Here is a 5,895-nt window from a genome sequence, read left to right on the forward strand (position 1 = left end):
CTTTTTGTGGTTGAGTTTTAACAGAATCATAGATTTTAGAGATCAGGTGCTGGTAGGAGATGTCATAGCTGAAAATTCTTTCCCAGTCTGTAGGTGGTCTTTTTACTCTTTTGGTGAAGTCTTTAGATGAGCATAGGTGTTTGATTTTTAGGAGCTTCCAGTTACCTGGTTTCTCTTCGTCATTTTTGGTAATGTTTTGTATTCTGCTTATGCCTTGAATTAGGGAGGAGCCCTATTTTTAACAGGAATTCCTGGATTAATGCACTCGGCTACTAACCAAAAGATTGACTGTTTGAATCTACCCAGAGGTGCCTCAGAAGAAAGGCCTGGTGATCTATCTCCACAAGGTCATAGTCCTGAAAACCCTGTGGTGTGATTTCTATTCTGAAATACGTGGGGTCGCCATGAGTCAGAAAAGAATGTTTAACTGTGTACAGTAAATATTTAATGGCAGAATATGACTTGACATTTATTAAAATCAGAGGAGTCAAGATTACACTTTTATTTTTTTGAACTAGAAGATGCTATCAAATCTACTGACACCCAAAGACTCAGAAAAAATAGCTTACAGGGCTAACAGCCTACACGAGCCACAGCCTAAACTACCCTGAGACCAGAAGAACTTGATGGCACCCGGCTACCACTACCTACCATCCTGATCAGAGCCACAACAGATGGACCCTGCTAGGTCAGGAGAAAAACACAGAACAGAGCTAACATTCTAAAAAACCTCAGGCTTACTGGACCATTTGAGACTCGATGACTCCCTAAGACTATTGCCCTGAGATACTCTAAACCTTGAACTGAAACTGAGGTCACCTTTTAGCAAAATAACAGATTGGCACACAAAATAAAGGTATTACCATGAGTTCAGTGCTCCATTAAAAAACCATCTGGAGAGGTGGGGCCAAGATGGCAAAGTAGTCAGACACTTCCCGTGGTCCCTCTTAAAACAAAGGCCCGAAAAAACAAATGAATCGATTATATATGACGATCCAGGAGGCCTGAACATCAAAGTTGAGGAGTCAGATTGAGTGGCAGGAGGAGGGAGAGAGAGTTCAGAAGCAGCGAGGCGTTGTCAGACCTGACTTGGTCGGCACCAACACCCTCAGGCTGGATCAGCTAGTGTGAGTAGGGTGAGGCAAGCAATGGCACTCAGGATGCGTTTTCCACACCAGGAGAAATGGAGCGGTGGAACCAGGGGGAAGCGGCGTTGAATCTGCAAAAGTTAAGTGCAAGCCTCTAACCTACCGCTAGGGTTAAAAAAAAACCCTTCCCTGGAGGCGGAGCCAACATGGCACTATAGATGGAAGCACTACGCCATCCCTCCACAACAAAGAGCCAAAAAACTGAGTACAACAGACCAGACCTATTGGCCTGACAGAGACTGGAGAAACCCTGAGAGTATGGCACCTGGACACCCATTTAGCTCAGTAATGAAGTGACTCCCGAGGTTCACCCTTCAGCCAAAGATTAGACAGGCCCATAAAACAAAACAAAAGGGGCCCACCAGCCCTGGGACAAAAACGGGAACCAGAAAAGGATGCCTTTTATCACCACTCTTATTCAACACTGGGCTGGAGATCCTAGCCAGAGATTTAAGGCAAGAAAAAGAAATAAAGCATATCCAAATTGGTAAGAAGTAAAAATATCCCCTATTTGCTGATGATATGATCATATATACAGAAAACACCTGAGAATCCACAAGAAAACTACTGGAACTAATACAAGATTTCAGCAAAATATCAGGATAAAAGATAAACATACAAAAATCAGTTGGATTCCTCTACACCAACAAAGAGGACTTCAAAGAGGAAATCACCAAATCAATACCAATTATAATAGCCCCTCAAAAGAAAAAATACTTAAGAATAAATCTAACCAGAGATGTTAAAGACCTATACAAAGAAAACTACAGCAAGAAACCAAAAGAGACCAATATAAGTGGTCTTGCTCATGGATAGGAAGACTCACATTGTGAAAATGTCAATTCTACCCAAAGTGATCTACAGATACAATGCAATCCCAATCCAAATTCCAAAGACAATTTTTTAATAAGATGGAGAAACAAATCACCAACTTCATATGGAAAGAGAAGAGGCCCTGCATAAGTAAAGCATTACTAAAGAAGAAGAACTAAGTGGGAGGCCTCACGCTACCTGATTTAAGAACCTACTATACTGCCACAGTAATCGAAACAGCCTGGTACTGGTACAACAGATACATAGACCAGTGGAACAGAATTGAGAATCCAAACATAAATCCATCCACATATGAGCAGTTAATATTTGACAAAGGCCCCAAAGCAGTTAAATGGGGGGGAAAGATAGTCTTTTTTAACAAATGGTGCTGGCGTAACTGGATATCCATCTGCAAAAAAATGAAACAAGACCCATACCTCACACCATGCACAAAAACTAACTCAAAATGGATCAAAGACCTAAATATAAAAAAGTAAAGATCATGGAAGAAAAAATAGGGACAATGCTAGGAGCCCTAATACATGGCATAAACAGTATATAAAACATAACTGAGAATGTACAAATACCAGAAGAGAAACTAGATAACTGGGAGCTCCTAAAAATCAAACACTTACGCTCACCCTAAGGCTTCACCAAAAGACTAAAAATACAACCTACAGACTGGGAAAAAATTTTTGGCTACGGCATATTCGATCAGGGTGTAATCTCTAAAATTTACAAGATACTGCAAAACCTCAACAACAGAAAGACAAATAACCCAATTAAAAAAACGGGCAAAGGATATGAACAGGCACTTCACCAAAGAAGACATGCAGGTAGCTAACAGATACATGACAAAATGTTCACCATCATTAGCCACTAGAGAAATGCAAATCAAAACTACACTGAGATACCATCTCACCCCAACGAGGCTGGCATTAATCCAAAAAACACAAAATAATAAATGTTGGAGAGATTGTGGAGAGACTGGAATACTTATACACTACTGGTGGGAATGTAAAATGGTACAACCACTTTGGAAATCGATTTGGTGCTTCCTTAAAAAGCTAGAAATAGAAGTGCCATATGATCCAGCAATTCCACTCCTTGGAATATATCCTAGAGAAATAAGAGCCGTCACACAAACAGATATACGCACACCTATGTTCACCGCAGCACTGTTCATAGTAGCAAAAAGATGAAAACAAGCTAGGTGCCCATCAACAGACAAATGGATAAACAAATTACGGCATATTCACACAATGGAATACTACGCAATGAAAAAGTACAATGATGAATCCGCGAAACATCTCACAACATGGATGAATCTGGAAGGCATCGTGCTGAGTGAAATGAGTCAGTCGCAAAAGGACAAATATTGTATGAGACCACTATCACAAGAACTCAAGAAAAGGTTTAAACACAGAAGAAAACATTCTTTGATGGTTATGAGGGTGGGGAGGAGGGAGAGGGGTATTCATTAAGTAGATAAACAAACAAAAAAAAGCAAACCTAGTGCTATCGAGTCGATTCCGAGTCATAACAGCCCACTAGATAGTAGGTAAGAATTATTTTAAGCGAAGGAAAGGACAACACACAATACAGGGGAAATCAGAACAACTGGACTAAATCAAAAGCTAAGAAGTTTCATGAACAAACCACACTTCGAGGCATGGAATAGCAGGGGCTAGGGTCTGGGGAACATGGCTTTGGGGGACAAAGTTTATTAAGAAAATGTCCTGCATCCCACTTTGGTGAGTGGCGTCTGGGGTCTTAAAAGCTAGCAGGCAGCCCGCTAAGGTGCATCAATTTGTCCCAACCCACCTGGAGCAGAGGAGAATGAAGAACACCAAAGACACAAGGAAAATATTAGCCCAAGAGACAAAAGGGCCACATAAACCAGAGACTCCATCAGCCTGAGACCGAAAGAACTAGGTGGTGCATGGCTACCACCATATGCCTGCCCTGACAGACAGTCCCTGACAGAGCAGGAGAAAAGTGGAGTGCAGAACTCAAATTCACGTAAAAAGACCAGACTTAGTGGTCTGAGACTGGAGGAACCCCAGAAGACATGGCCCCCAGACTGTTAAGCCAGAACTAAAACCATTCCTGAAGCCAACTCTTGAGACAAAGATTAGACTGGATTATAAAATACTCATGAAGGGTGTGCTTCTTAATTTAAGTAGATGCATGAGACTAAACGGGCAGCTCCTGTCCAGAGGTGAAATAAGGCTGAAAGGGATAGGAGCTGGCTGGACACTGGAAACGCCGGGTGGGGAGGGAGGAGTGTGCTGTCACATTATATGGATTGCAACGAGGGTCACATAACAATATGCATATAAATTTCTGTATGAGAAACTAACTGGATCTGTAAACTTTCACCTAAAGCACAAATTAAAAAAAAAAAAATCTGTATAAGACCAAAAGGTCAACAATTACTCTAAAGCAAAGATGAGAAGATAAGGGGGCAGGGAAACTAGAGTAAGAGGAATGGAACAACCAGGACGCAATTCAAGAGAATGTTAACACTTCGTGGTAAGTATTAAGTAATGCCACTGAACAATTTATATAGAAATCGTCAAATGGGAACCTAATTTGCTGTGTAAGCTGTCACTGCGAACACATTATTTTTAAAAACCATTTACTAATACCACTGTGTCCTGCCGCATATAAAGCACAGTGCAGATACCCACGCGGACTGAACATTTACGAGATCAAGGACTGTACGTGCTTTTAGACAACCCGACTATCTTAAGTTCGATGATTTCAGACTGTAGCTCCTGGCTCATCACCAGCAAGGGTGCAGGTTTATGCTTTAGGTGTGGGGCACACAGAGAAATGTCACCTGGCCCCATCTGCCAATATTCCCAGCACGCTGGGCCACTAGAGCTCCCTCACTCCTGGGTTCTGGCAGTCCAACCTTGGACTTAGGGAGTTTTAAATTTACCAATTAAAAACTAGTCCCTTAGAAAGATTAGTCCAAAGGACTAACGGACCACACCTACCATGGCCTGAACAGGCTGAGTTCAGTACAACTCCGTGGTACCAGGCTACCACTGACTACTCTCGCAGGGATCAAAGAGTCCTTGGCAGAGCTGGAGAAAAATGTAGAACAAAACTCTAACTTAAAAAGAAAGATCAGACTTGCTGGCCTGACAGACTGGAGAAACCCTGAAAGTATGAGCCCCAGACACCCTTTCAGCTCTCGTAATGAGGCCACCCCTGAGGTTCACCCTTTAGCCAGAGTGGACAGGCCCATAAAACAAAACGAGACTAAAGGGGCACACCAGCCCAGGGGCAAGGACTAGAAGGCAGGAGGAGACAGAGAAGCTGGTAATAGGGAGCCTAAAGTTGACCAAGGGCAGTGTTGACATGTCATGGGGTTGTTAACCAATGTCATAAAATATGTGTGCTGTTTAATGAGAAACTAGTTTGTTCTGTAAACCTTTAAAGTACAATTAAAAAAGAAAAAAAAAAGTCCCTAGCAAGGTCCAATCCTGGAAAAGGACACTAAAAAAAAAAAGAGGCCCACGACTTAGACTCCTTACTCTGTTGTCATTTTCAACCACAGCCAGAGACTAGCTTGTAAAAAGAATGAAACCACAGCTGAACTCAAGCTAGTACCTTTACTCGCACCTCAAATGGCAGCTGGCTGAGATGATCAAGCTTAAATCTCTCACTGCAGCAGTCTCCTCTGCTAGACCTTCCCCTAAGTACAGATCGTAAAACCACAGGGATGATTCATAAGCACAAGGGAAAATTGGCTGTCAACGGTTACCTTGAAATTCAGGTTTTTCTAGTGCACCTGCCTTTTTCTCTCTCAAAAAATAATTTTAGGCTAAAAGAAAGGGCCAAAGAATGAATGGGGCTGAAACCATTTGCTGTCTGACTACCAAAGAATTTAAGCAATTGCGTGCAGGCAGTGTCTTCCGGT

This window comes from Elephas maximus, chromosome 25 (assembly GCF_024166365.1).
Source record: "Elephas maximus indicus isolate mEleMax1 chromosome 25, mEleMax1 primary haplotype, whole genome shotgun sequence".
Lineage (NCBI taxonomy): Eukaryota > Metazoa > Chordata > Mammalia > Proboscidea > Elephantidae > Elephas > Elephas maximus.